The sequence below is a fragment of the Pinus tabuliformis genome, chromosome 8, assembly GCF_031772625.1.
Source record: "Pinus tabuliformis cultivar Carrire ecotype Pingquan chromosome 8, CPIR1, whole genome shotgun sequence".
Classification (NCBI taxonomy): Eukaryota; Viridiplantae; Streptophyta; class Pinopsida; order Pinales; family Pinaceae; genus Pinus; species Pinus tabuliformis.
In genome coordinates, this window is record NC_142294.1 from 654663762 (window position 1) to 654678087 (window position 14326).

General features: G+C 40.5%; 1 pseudogene across 1 annotated transcript; it reads left to right on the forward strand.

The window, feature by feature from the left end:
* Nucleotides 1-9657: 9657 nt before the first annotated feature.
* Nucleotides 9658-13147, forward strand: LOC149237269 (protein STABILIZED1-like; annotated as a pseudogene). The gene is made up of 2 exons (XR_016246288.1): nt 9658-10866; nt 11222-13147. The product of XR_016246288.1 is annotated as a protein STABILIZED1-like (transcript).
* The last annotated feature ends 1179 nt before the right edge of the window (nt 13148-14326 follow it).

Below are 14326 nucleotides of genomic sequence, written 5' to 3' on the forward strand. Positions count from 1 at the left end.
AACCTACCCTCTCAAATGAGATGCCATTACAACCCCAACTACTCATCAAACCCTTTGAAAAATGGGCTTTAGACTTCATTGGACCTATTAATCCACCATCTAAACAAAGGAGTATATAATTGGTATTACTGATTATGTCACTAAATGGGTAAAGCCAAATCATTATTTTCTGCTACTGAGCACTCAGTTGCTAGTTTTCTTTATGACGATATTTTTACTCACTTTGGTGTTCCAAGAGAAATTGTGACAGATCAGGGAGGTCAATTCACATCTAAACTAGTGGAGAAGCTGATGGAAGAGTACAAGGTCAAGCACAGAAAATCTACTCCTTACCATCCGAAAGCAAATGGTCAAGTGGAGTCCACAAACAAAGTTATTGAAGGCATCATTACCAAGACTGTTCATCTACACAGAAGAGATTGGGCAGAAAGGCTTCCTGAAGCCTTATGGGCCTACAAAACTACATGGAGGAATACAACAGACATTCTCCCTATGAACTTGTTTATGGGAAAGAAGTTCTGCTCCCCATTGAGTTCCAAGTTAGAACCTTCAAGATGGCAGTTCAATTGGGAATGGATCTATCAGAAGCCCAAAAGCATAGAATGGAGCAGTTGAATGAACTAGATGAGATCAGACAAGAAGCAATCTTAAGAACTGATCTAGTTCAATATCAAAGAGCTAAGTGGCATGATAAATACATCAAGGAGAAAAATTTTCAAGAAGGAGATTGGGCATTGCTATTTGATTCCAAGTTCAAAGATTTCAAAGATAAATTTCAGACTCATTGGCTTGGGCCATATGAGATTGACAAAGTCTTTAGCAATGGAGTGTTAAGAATCAAAACCATTGATGAATATCAAACTCCTCTTATTGTGAATGGTCACAGATTAAAGATCTATCATAAGCCACTCTCAAAGGAGGAATTTGTCAAAATCTTTCAAGATAATTCTGCAATAAGGCTGGTGAAGAAGAATCCTTCTTCTCCACCAGCCTAGTCTTTGTTCTTTTCAGTGTTTCTTAAAAATAAAAATAAAAAAATTGTGTAAGCCTGAAAACCAATCACTGATTGGCAATCTTATGCAGAAAATACAAGGTGAAAATCAGAAACTTCTGACACCCTATATTTTCCGAAAAAAATCCCTCTCATTTCATTCACTTCACTTCACTTCATTTCATTTCATTCCATTTCATCATCACATTCCGCCAATAAAAGTCCTTTCATGACCAGTTTCCATATATCATTCATTCAATCATCATTCGTTTCCATCCATCTCCATTCAGTCATATGTTCATTGTGTCAATTTCCGCAGTTGAAATCTGATTCCGCAGTTGATTGTTGATTCTACAGCTAATACTCTGTTACTCTGTTATAGTCAGATGCTAGCCAAATAATGAAAAAATCAAATGTAGGAATGGAAGAGGAAGATATTTTGAAGATGTTAGCACCTGAAGCACCAACAAGAAGTAGCCAATCAAAGGTCAGTGGACGGAAGTGGTAAGATTCTAAGGTATGAGCAAAATTTATTTCAAATAACATTTTAAAGCACATAATCTATATAGTTGTGAAACCACCGGCTCCATTATGTGTAATGATTCACATTGATAGTTTTCATAACCCCTCCATGACCTTTTCATAATTCCACCACGAACTCCGCATTAATTTCTAACGTTCTCATGATCCGCCTCCGAATCTAACTCGTACTTAACTGTATGTCTGCACTCCACCTGTTGAACTAGGTAGTTATGAAGATGTAATCTATTTGACCACGACTCTTCTCTGCCACACAAATCCGCAGTCGTTTTATGAACATGCTAACGTCCACTCCGCAGCCTTTTAATTCAAAGCTTTGCCAAACCCACTCCGTTTCCGTACTCTCCCATTGAAGATTGCGTTTGTTAGTACTGGTCTGTTTATACAAGCCTTCGCTCCGTGAACTCATTCTCACTGCATGTTCTGTGTCCTTTTGTTTTACAACTACTAGTTGCTCCACAATCCTTCTCCATCTCTGCTCATGCAACCATTCCACCTCCGTCAATCCAACACCTATAGTCCATCACCCACAGAGGTATTTTTAAGGCAGGAGGAAAGAATGGGCCTTCTGGTAAGAACAGAGCCAGACGGGCCTAAATTCATGGAGGGTTATCCACAGTTAAAAAACATATTAAGGAAGGCACGGTGGCTGCAATTCATCCAGAAATTCAGAGGTCACAATAAAGAAGTCACGAAGACATTTGTAAGGTCTTTTAACGGTGTGGAAGTTGAGGTTGGAGATCTCAAATTTTCAGTCACAGAGGCATCCATTGCAGTAGCAACGGGGCTTCCACAGGAGGGGGAACGGTGGTTCAAAAACAAATACTTTGATGAGAGGGCTTGGAGGATTATCTTGCGCAATCCAGGTATGGATATAACCATTTTCAAACGTGGAATCCCTGTCTCTGCTCTAGAGGAAAAGTGGACTAGTTTATTACTGATAATTCAGAAGTTTATTACATGTGAAGGACGATTTGGGTCCATGTACATGTACCATGTCAGGTTACTAATGAATTTTCTGGAAAATCAAACCATCAATTTGCCTTATTTCCTGTTGAGTAGCCTGAAAAAGATGTCCACAACTGTATAAAAGAATCTGAATGATGTAGAGCCCCACCTTTACCATCACGGCCTTGTTAAAATTCTAATTGAAAAACAATTGAAGGAAAGAAAGGACACTTGGGAACAGTTCTTGATTAGAAACTTCTTTCAGGACCCACCTAAAACACCTGAAAGTAGCTCAGCAAGGAAAAGTAGGAGAAGGAAAACAAGTGTGAACATTCAAGATACTCCTACTAACATAGCTAAAGAAACTAGTAAGGAAGAGAAGCTGTCTGAAAGTAGGAAGGAAAGAACTAAGGTTAGGAAGCAAGGAAAACTAAAGGGGAAAAGAAATATTGAAGCTGTCTATCAAACCCCAGAACCTTCCTCAGAAGAGGATCAAATACTTTCTGAAAGACTAATTTACCTTAAGGAACAAGCAGCTACAGCAAAGGGAAAAGGGAAAGAAAAACAGAGTGTAGAGAAAGGAGACACCAGCTCACAAAATCTAAGGAGGAGCTCCAGACTTAAAGGTAAACTGAAGAAAGTACAAACTAAAGGGGCCCACTTCGTGGACTTATGAGAGGAAACACCGGAATAGTCTCCAGCAATCCCTCCTGGCCATAGCCCACAACATTCTCCTCTTTCTCAACCAGATATTGAGATCAGTCCTTCTCAACCAGATTTTGAGGTCAGCCCAAGAAAGGCTACACCTGAGATAGATCCAACCCACCAAGAAATGTATGATTTCATTGAATCGTTGGAGAAGACTGCAATAGATCAAGGCACTTCATCTACCCAGCCTAATACAGCCCAGGAAGCTTTAATCCAATCACTAAAGAAGTTTTCGAACTGGAAGTCTTGAATAGACACATCAAAAGAGAAAATGAAACATTGAAAGAACAGAGCAGGTTGGATAAAGTTATCCACGACAACACCATGTTGCATCTTGGGCTGTGGCAAAAGAAAAATAGGAAATTGAAGAAAAAGAGGAGGAGGTTGAGCAGGCCCTTATCAACCTCAAATACAGGTGCCTAATGAGGAAGCCTAGGATGACAGTAGTACCAAGGAAGAAGAAAAGAAGGTTGGATATATTAGCAGAGGTCTCAGAACACATGAACTGAAGGGAAGATGGTCACAGTTTTGGTTGCATGAGGACATGCAACACCTTCACAGTGGGGGTATGTTGAGCCCTGAAACTACCTCTCTTCTACATACTTTCCTAGACCTTTTCCCCTCACTAGTGCCTCATAAGCTATCAAAGATCATTACATATTGATTATAAGAGTGCATTTAAGTGGTTTTCTAACTATATTTTTGTGTTTGCTATTTGACTTAGATTTTGTTCATTAGCTGCGGAATGCAGCCACTTTCCACAGCTGACTCGTGATTCCGCAACTGTTTTTATTGATCTCTAGGTTACAGGTGTTGGCAAGTAAAACGAGGTACATGGGCAATTCAGGAATGATTTGGACATGGACCAGGTCCTATCAGTTCAGCCAAATTCGTAAAGGAAAGCCTTGGTCAAACGATGGTCAAACGAGGAGTTCTACAACAAACAGGTCTCTGTTTTCAACACGTGAAAGGTTCGAGACCGTTCCTAGATCCGTGGATCCATTTTGACAGCTGTAGACTGCCTCCACGACACAAATCCAACATCCACCTTTTGGTAGATTGAATGATCATGGCAACCAAGACGCTAAGCTCACGGTTTTGTCTTTTTACGTGTCCTCTGCTGAAGGTGTTTCATAGGAAAAACAGTTATGTAATTTCCTCTATAAATAACGCGTTTGCAAACACATGTAGTTAGTTTTTGAGATAGTCTTGTTGTTAGTTTATATATTGTTGCCATAACATTGGTCCTGCTATTGTAACGAGGGGATCCTTCCTCTGTTTTGCAATATAAAAGACCCTGTTTCTTATGACTGTGTGAACGTAATTTCGGATTGACAGCGTGTTAACCAAGGCCGTGCAGAGGGCCCCTGCTGGCTGAGGTTTTGTTTCTTTATTTCTGTAAAGTCTTCATGTGTCGTTTTCTTATTTCTGTTGTAAATATTTCATAGCTTGTTCATCTGTGTATATATTTCCTAATTCATTTATGATGTTAACATTTCATTCCTGTACATGATTTTCCAGCACTGTATATTTTTGCTAACACTGATTAGTGTGTTTCAGGATAGGTTATGCTCGAGCATTTTCATATAATTTTTGCATCAAATAGTGACATGAGATTGGCCTCTCTGCTAACTTTGTTTTCTTAGCTTTTCAATTTCAGTTATGCCCTGATTTCAGTCTTATTTATTTGTTGTTGTTAGTTAGCTTAGATATCAAATTCTTCATGTCATTTAACGTTATCTCCAAAGCCATGGCTTAACCCCAAAAAGCTACTTGGCGAGCTATCGGATTATGAATGAAGTGATTTGATTTTACTTTCTTTTTTGCAATTAGATGTCAGGTTCTTCATGTCATTTAATGTTATCTCCAAAGCCATGGCTTAACCCCGAAAAGCTACTTGGCGAGCTATCGGATTATGAATGAAGTGATTTGACTTTACTTTCATTTTTGCAATTAGATGTCAGGTTCTTCATGTCATTTAACGTTATCTCCAGAGCCATGGCTTAACCCCGAAAAGCTATTTGGCGAGCTATCGGATTATGAATGAAGTGATTTGATTTTACTTTCATTTTTGTAATTAGATATCAAGTTCTTCATGTTATTGACATTATCTCCAGAGCCATGGCTTAACCCCGAAAAGCTACTTGGCGAGCTATCGGACTATAAGTGAAGTAAATTGATTTTTCTTTCACTAGTCTGCAATTTTTGGTTTGGTTGAGTGCAATAGCTTAACTTTTATTTTCTGTATTTAGATGAGCAGAAGAGACAGTGATTTCATGACCAGTAGTTCATAATTTGTTTAATTTGAATAGTTGCACATTTACATTCTTGTTCAAGTACTAATCTTCTCACTAGGATGTTTTGAGATCCTTTGAAGTGTTAAGCTCTGGGAGTTATCATAAGGGACATAATTGTCTAAAAACTATATCCATACTTGCCTTCTAAAGTATTCTTAAAACTTAGGAATAAGATTTCCATTCGCATTAGGAGAAAAACAAAGATAAAACTCCAAAACAAAATAAAATTGAAAACAATAAAAAGTAAGAAAGAGGTTGTCTTGCACATATAGTGCGCCGCACTTCATCAGTTTACGACTCCCGAATTGATAATTAATGTAGCAATTTAGGACATACTAAATTGACAAAACACAACCTTCTTCTCACCATTGGAAGAACAGGATTCAGAAAGAGAAACCTTCTCCTTCCCCTTCTTTGTCTTACTCGCTAAGGCACAGTTCTCCTCATCCTCCATGGATGAAGAACCGTCTCTGGTGCTCCGTCTGATCTCCTCCTGCATCAAATCCGACCATAGTCGTTCCCAATCTGGCAGTTTCTCTCTTCCATTAACCGAGTCTTGGTAGCTATGCCAGCTCTTAGGAAGGCCAAGGAGTGCTAGACTCACCATATCATCATCAGCTGTCACGACCCCTACACTTGCAAGCTCATCCCTGCATGAGGTGAGCTTGTTCAGATACATAGAGATCGTGTCATCCTTTTCACACTTGATCTTTCGAAGTTTTTCCTTCAATGCTAGCTTCCTCTGATCACTGCTATTCTGATAAAAATCTTTCAATGTTTTCCACATCGAAAATGGAGTCTCCTTCCCATGGAGGCTCGAGACAATGTGATCTCGAACTCCCTCCAAGAGGATTCTCCTAGCTATAGCCACACACTTCTTCCATTCCACCAGTTGAGTAGCATCAGTCAGCTTTTGGACTTCTTGATCAATGAAGTCCTTAAGGACATTATCTTCTAATACTGCCTCCATGCGATCCTTCCAGGCTATATAATTCGAACTGCCATCAAGGGCATATTCGAGTCTCAAACCATAGAACGCCATCGGTGAAATAGATGTGATAAGAACTCAATTCAATATTTAGAAACCACAAACTTGTTCCTTCTTGTATATTGTTCTTCCTTGATCACCTGTGCTCTGATACCATGTAGAATTTTCTCTACAAATCAGCTAGCTCACTGATATCATGTAGAAATTTCACCTGCACATCCAACTGGTATATGCAATGTACTAAAGCATAATACTAGATCTACATCTACCATAAACTTAGCGGAAGCTTAATTGAACATGAGCAACATCAAGCATGAACACATATAACTGATAAGAAGGAATCAATCACACATAACATAGAAGAATTTATCTGGGAAAAGCACCAGCCTAAAACCCCATCTCTGTATTATCAATCAAGTGGAAATCCTCAACAACATACAAAAAGAATCAGCTCAAAAGCTATACTGCTCTCTCTGTACTCTGATGATGTAGCTCATGGACTACCTAGGTCTGTATATATAGGCTGCACAAGTCCTCTAAGCTCCTATTTCCTTGCGCAGTTTTGATTGGGGTCCAATGTCATAACATGTGTGAATTGCCCACATCATATCTGCTGTAACCTCAGGTCCAACTACACAATCCATAAGGAGTAATATTCCTTCTGCATGCAAGGAATATTCACAAGGAATATCCTAGCAACTGATAGTACACTGTCCCTCCATCTGATCTCAACTGGTTCTCTGTCTGAACTGACATGCATGAGTTATCCATGAGTGAATCTTCAATTATCTGAAAATACCAGTTGTTACATGCATGCAAGCATTAACAAATTGAATCTCATTAATTTAACAACTTGTTAAATTAATCTAACTGGACTTGACTAAGTTAAACTAAGTCAACTGATCCTCTCAATATAGAACTCATCCTTAATTCCTCAATCAGTGGAGCAAATCAAGGACACATTCCCCAATCAGTGGAGAAATTATTGCATGTTCTCACAAAGACTTCAAGTTTGATTTTCCTTAACTAATTAACTCAAACTGAATTAATTAATTAATATTCAAACTGCTGGTAAGACCAAATTCGAATTTTACTTCCTATTTCTAGTCCAGGGACTGACTAAAATAGGAATCCACACTGCACTGCTAAAAATAGAACTTATATTTTTAGCACTTCTATTTTTAGCAATTTCTTGTTGCCAATTTTCAACAAATATATCATAATCCTTATGCTAACATCTATAACCATGGGGGAGTGGTGCCTCCTATTGACATATTGACATAATCATTGACTGGTTGCAGTGTGAATATGTTTGTTACTTGGCCTTTACCCCTCCCCATATGTTAAAAACAATAAATCTATGTAATGTTCCATAGTACCCCTTTTACATGCCCTCCTTAAAAGAATGCTCATTATTAAGTAGGACATGCCTAAAATCTATGCATTTGGGAATTTTTTTTACGACATAAATATCTCTCTATACAAAAATAATTCTTCATTGGTTAAGCAATGTCATCAACACAACAACATATAAGCTCCAATATACCATGATCATTATGCCAACATGGGTAGCCACAAGGAGTGGTGCTTGGTACTAACATAATGGTTGATTGGTTGTAGTGTGAAGATGTTTGCTGCTCAACATTCCCCATTCCTATATCAAAATTAATAAAATCTCTCACAATATCGCTTTCACATGCCCTCCCAACAAAAATGCCCTTTACTAAGTCAAATACATGTAAAATTTGTGTGCCTTGGAATTGTTTATATCACATAGATACCTCTCTATACAAAATATTAATTCCCCGTTAGTTACGAGATGTGGTCCACAACAACATATAAGCTCCAATATACCATGCAACTTTTATCAATGGGCATAGCCACAATGGAGATGTGCATTTTATTAACATAATGATTGATACATTGTAGTGTGAATATGTTTGTTGCTTAGCCTTTCCCCTCCCTTTGTGCAAAATTAAAAGATATCTCGGTTGTAGTATGCTCCAAGCGAGAGATCATTTAATTTTGCACAAAAGGAGGGAAAAGGCTAAGAAACAAACTTATTCACACTACATGAATATGAGCCACAATATAATGAGGGTTTGTTTTATAGGATTCATCCATCGATAATATTTTATCCAATAGGTTCCCAATGTCAGTGATGGTCCTATATGTCCACATCTCAATAGGCAAACCTCTTAGCTTGATCCAAATTGGAATACATATATCAATCTCTGCCCGTAGATGAAAACAAGGGTCACATGGCTCTAGGGACAGGAATGGAGAACCTGAAACCATTTGCTAGCCAAACTGGTGTAGCATCCTCAATGCTCCTAAAAATAAACCCTAGCCACCCTCATGATAGAACATGAAAAATAGGCTCATACCTAAAAACTAGAGCCTACTAGCATTGTATCCATTCATTTAGATTGTCTACTGAGATGTGTCAACCAATAAAATTACCAATTGGAGTATTTTTCAAATAACTCTAAAATGTGTTTGACTCTCAAACTTCCTAACTACTAGTGACATTCTCTTTTTCTTTCACTTTAAAACCTTGCAAGGTTTCTTTTCCTTACCAAAAATTACAAGAAATACCATACAACCAACCAATGAATCACATCTCCAATGGATCTAGCTCCACAAATTTACTCCAAAGACAATCCCACCTTAGCATAATATTTGGTCACCACTTATAAGAAAAGCAAAGCACCGTGTGAATAACAACTAAATTCCAAAGATGATGAAGATTTAGTGGATCCTCCTCATTACTATTGCATTAAAAATACCATGTAACTCATGAAGTCCCTTGTCACCTTCACCAAAAATGCCATCTAACTTATGAAGTCCCTTGCTCACTTCCACCGACACCTAGCTTAAGGCTGGTACTATCACGTAACATCCATCCATATATCTTCTTATGGGCACCAACGAACTTACCACACCCACATCATTGACGAAACCTAAATTTTTTGTAGAACGAGCATGCCTCCTCTCCCTTGTTGCAAATCAAATTTTAACTAAAAAAATATATATTAAGACACATTCTCACGGGGTCCTCTTTATCACAATCCCGAGGCCCTCAACCTTTGCATGTACAAACTGTCATGGCACAATCTTAGATACCCACTAATAGCTGGTCGGGGCAACCAACGAGCATTCGGGTGGGAAATACTTCCTGTCTGGACTCTATTCCTTCCTAGGATCCTGTTTTTGTTTCCAATTGACGGGGTTCACGAATCGTGTTGGTGCGATACACTTCGGTTCAGTCGACTGCAGGAAATCAAATCGTCAGGCGAAGGGAGGTGTTGACGCCGCTGAGAGGGTCTGCAACTTGACAGAGTGATCACTTGGAAACCTGTTCTATTAGCTGCCGCCTTTGCGACTCCTCGTTGCAGGAAGAATGCAGGCGCCCGCTGTTCCCCGGCCCCGGCTGGAGTTTCTCAACACAAAACCCCCACCGAACTATGTGGCCGGCCTGGGCTGAGGGGCCACGAGGTTCACCACGCGGTCTGATATCGGGCCTGCGAGGGCCGCCCCGGACCTGCCGGACCGCTCCGCCACTACCATAGGAGGCGCGTCAGCGGGTAGAGGGCGGGGCAAGGGCAGTGCCGGTGCCACGGGTGCCGAAGAGGAGGAAGAAGTAGACGACGAGAAGGGATATGATGAGAACCAGAAGTTCGATGAATTTGAGGGTAACGATGTGGGTTTGTTTGCCTCTGCCGAATACGATGAGGACGACAAGGAAGCTGATGCCGTTTGGGAGAGCATTGATAAAAGAATGGACTCTCGCCGCAAGGACCGGCGGGAGGCAAGGCTGAAACAGGAGATTGAGAAGTACAGAGCCTCAAACCCTAAAATTACAGAGCAGTTTGCAGACCTTAAGAGGAAATTGTATACGCTCTCCACCGAGGAGTGGGACAGCATACCAGAGATTGGGGATTATTCGCTTCGGAACAAGAAAAAGAGGTTTGAGAGTTTTGTTCCAGTTCCGGATACATTGCTGGAGAAGGCCAGGCAAGAGAAGGAGCACGTCAGTGCATTGGATCCGAAAAGCAGGGCTGCCGGTGGCACGGAGACACCCTGGGCACAGACGCCGGTGACTGATCTCACGGCTGTTGGAGAGGGGAGAGGGACTATGTTGTCTTTGAAGCTCGATAGGCTATCTGATTCGGTTTCAGGGTTGACTGTAGTGGATCCCAAGGGGTATCTGACTGATCTCAAGAGTATGAAGATTACCAGTGATGCGGAGATTTCGGATATTAAAAAGGCCAGATTGTTGCTCAAGTCGGTTACGCAGACTAACCCAAAGCATCCTCCTGGTTGGATTGCGGCGGCGAGGCTAGAGGAGGTTGCAGGGAAGATACAGGCTGCACGGCATTTGATTCAAAAAGGTATGTTCCTGCCCTGCAGAACCTTTTTATTAATTCAAATTCAGGAGTTGAATTTAATCAGAATTCAGTTAAAATTTAGTTGAGAAGTGTCAGCTCTTTAAGGTTTCATTTCTATTAGAACATCCTATTTATAGAGATTTGATTTTGGTGATTTAACTTCTCAGTTATGTAGGCTGCAAGTTTTTTTTTTTTTAGAAGGATATTTGATTCAAAAGTGTTGTCTGTTTTGTATTTTTATGAATTATGGGTCCTCTTTTTTTGTTAAGAGTCAAATTCCAGATTCCAGTAAACCTTTCAATATTTTTTCTTAAATGTTCGGCTTTTACGATTCGTTTCTTTATATTGAACATTTCAGGTTGTGAAGAATGCCCAAAGAATGAAGATGTATGGTTGGAGGCTTGCAGATTGGCGAGTTCGGATGAAGCCAAAGCAGTCATTGCGCGCGGTGTAAAGGCGATCCCCAATTCGGTGAAGCTGTGGATGCAAGCTTCAAAGCTTGAACATGATGATGCGAACAAGAGCCAAGTGCTGAGGAAGGGGCTGGAGCATATTCCTGACTCTGTGAGGCTTTGGAAGGCTGTGGTGGAGTTGGCAAATGAGGAGGATGCCCGGATTTTGCTTCACAGGGCAGTGGAGTGCTGTCCACTACATGTGGAGTTGTGGCTTGCGTGACAAGGCTTGAGACATACGATCAGGCAAAGAAGGTTCTCAACAAGGCGAGGGAGAAGCTTTCCAAGGAACCTTCGATCTGGATCACTGCTGCGAAGCTTGAGGAGGCCAATGGAAACACAACCATGGTGGGCAAGATTATTGAGAGGGGAATCAGGTCCCTGCAGAGGGAAGGGGTAGTGATTGACAGAGAAGCTTGGATGAAGGAGGCAGAGGCCGCAGAGCGAGCAGGGTCTGGTGTGACTTGCCAGGCAATAATTCGCAACACAATTTCTATTGGAGTTGAAGAGGAAGATAGAAAGAGAACATGGGTTGCAGATGCAGAGGAATGCAAGAAGAGGGGATCAATTGAAACTGCACGTGCGATCTATGCACATGCCCTTACAGTGTTTGTTGCTAAGAAAAGTATTTGGCTTAAGGCTGCCCAGCTAGAGAAGAGCCATGGAACTAGAGAATCATTGGATGCCTTACTGAGAAAAGTAGTGACATACTGTCCGAGAGCAGAGGTGCTATGGATGATGGGAGCTAAGGAAAAGTGGCTTGCAGGGGATGTCCCATCCGCTCGAGCAATTTTGCAGGAGGCTTATGCTGCAATACCCAACTCAGAGGAGATTTGGTTAGCTGCATTCAAGCTGGAGTTTGAAAATCATGAGCCTGAGAGAGCAAGGATGCTTCTCGCCAAGGCTCGTGAGAGAGGTGGTACAGAAAGAGTCTGGATGAAGTCAGCAATTGTAGAAAGAGAGCTGGGAAACACTGCGGAGGAGAGGTCACTGCTTTATGAAGGGCTTAAAAAGTATCCTGCATGCTTTAAATTGTGGCTAATGCGAGGACAGCTTGAAGATCGTCTTGGGAACTTGGAGGCTGCACGTGAGGTCTATGAGCAAGGCCTCAAGAACTATCCAGGGTGCATTCCTCTATGGCTCTCAACTGCTAAATTGGAGGAAAAAATGGGTGGTCTGAGCAAGGCGAGGGCAATTCTTACTATAGCTAGAAAGAGGAACCCTAAAAATCTAGAGCTCTGGCTTTCTGCTATCAGGTCTGAATCAATGCATGGCAATAAGAAAGAGAGTGAGATCCTGATGGCTAAGGTGTCACAGGAGTGCCCGACCAGTGGCATATTATGGGCAGCATCAATTGATATGGCTCCAAGGCCTCAGAGAAAGAGCAAGAGTATGGATGCACTCAAGAGATGTGATCATGATCCATATGTGATTGCAGCTGTTGCCAAGCTGTTCTGGAATGATAGGAAGGTTGATAAGGCCAGGAATTGGTTGAACAGGGCAGTCACTCTTGCACCAGACAATGGGGATTTTTGGGCCCAATACTACAAGTTTGAACTTCAGCATGGAACTGAGGAGATCCAACAGGATGTTCTGAAGAGATGCATTGCTGCAGAACCAAGGCATGGAGAGCGGTGGGCATCTATATCAAAAGCAGTTGAAAATTCACATCTCCCTGTTGAAGCTATTTTAAAGAAAGTAGTGGTTGCTTTAGGCAAGGAAGAAGGGGTTATAGGAGTTTGAAAAACTTTTTAGAAAAAAAAATCAGGCCTTCCAATTATCAATATGTTTTTACTAGCTGACAATTTGGACAGCTTATTACTCTGGCAGTATTATTGTAATCATTGTAGCATAGTTTGCTGTAATAGTCATCCCAATTTTTTTTTTTTTTGAAAAGTAAATTCATTGTTTTCCTTAAATATCCCATAAGTAGCATATGGATGGTGTTGCTAATAATCGATGCTTTAAAAGCAATTGAACCCTGGTTTATGGGCAAAATATACATAAAGGTGCATAGAACCCTTACGTCTTACCATTATTCCCAACAAGGCAGGGAACATCAACTCCATCTCGTAAGATAGTTTGCTATTGCTATTGTTGCCAGTATTATTGTAGTTGTGCCATACCCAACTCCACTAATAGTTATTTGTGGTGTTTGACTCAAGTAGATACTTGTCATAGGGCAAACAACATTTTGAACTCTGGTCAGTCTCCTTCCATGATGACAGGTTGAATCCTGATCAGTCTCCATCCATGGGATTCTAATGGTCCTTAGATGTGAGATTCACATGCCAAATTGAATCATTTCATAGAATGACTCCACTGCATATTACTGCCTTTCAGTTATGGCTGAGTATCTATTTTACCAAATTTGGCCAGGACTCGAGTATAATCCTAATTACATCAAACTTGAGTCTAACCCTAAGTGCCCAAAATTTTGCAAAAACCCAATTATGCAGCACAGTCTAGGAGGGGTTAACATGCCTATGAGGTATTTGAACCTTGTTGAGGGCTAAGAACAGTTGGACTTTACCAACCAACCAAACTCACTTTTGACCACTTCTAGTTACTTTAGCCTGTAGATGCTTTCATAAAAAGAAAGCAGTTGATCCAATAAAAGGAAAGGGACTGGTTGCGTGTTTCATTCCCCTTTTTTTTCTTTGTCAGCTGAAAGCTTTCCAAGAAGCATAAACCTACTGAATCATAAAACTGATTTTGTTGCCGCTCCAACTCCCAACGATATACATCACAATGTGTCATAGTTTACTATAAACCTCTATAGAGAGTGGGCAGCACTGAATCCAAGTAATTCCCCTCATCCCTTAAAAGACACCTCTAAATGTAACTAGAAATAGTTAGTAAAGGAAAAGTACAAAGATATAAGAGATCCATGTTGAACCAAAAACCTGTGCATTCACAACATAATTGGGATGGATAAAACTAAAAAACAATTATGCAGTTTGACGAAAAATTCTCTTACGCATACAAAATGAAAGAAGCATTGGCATACT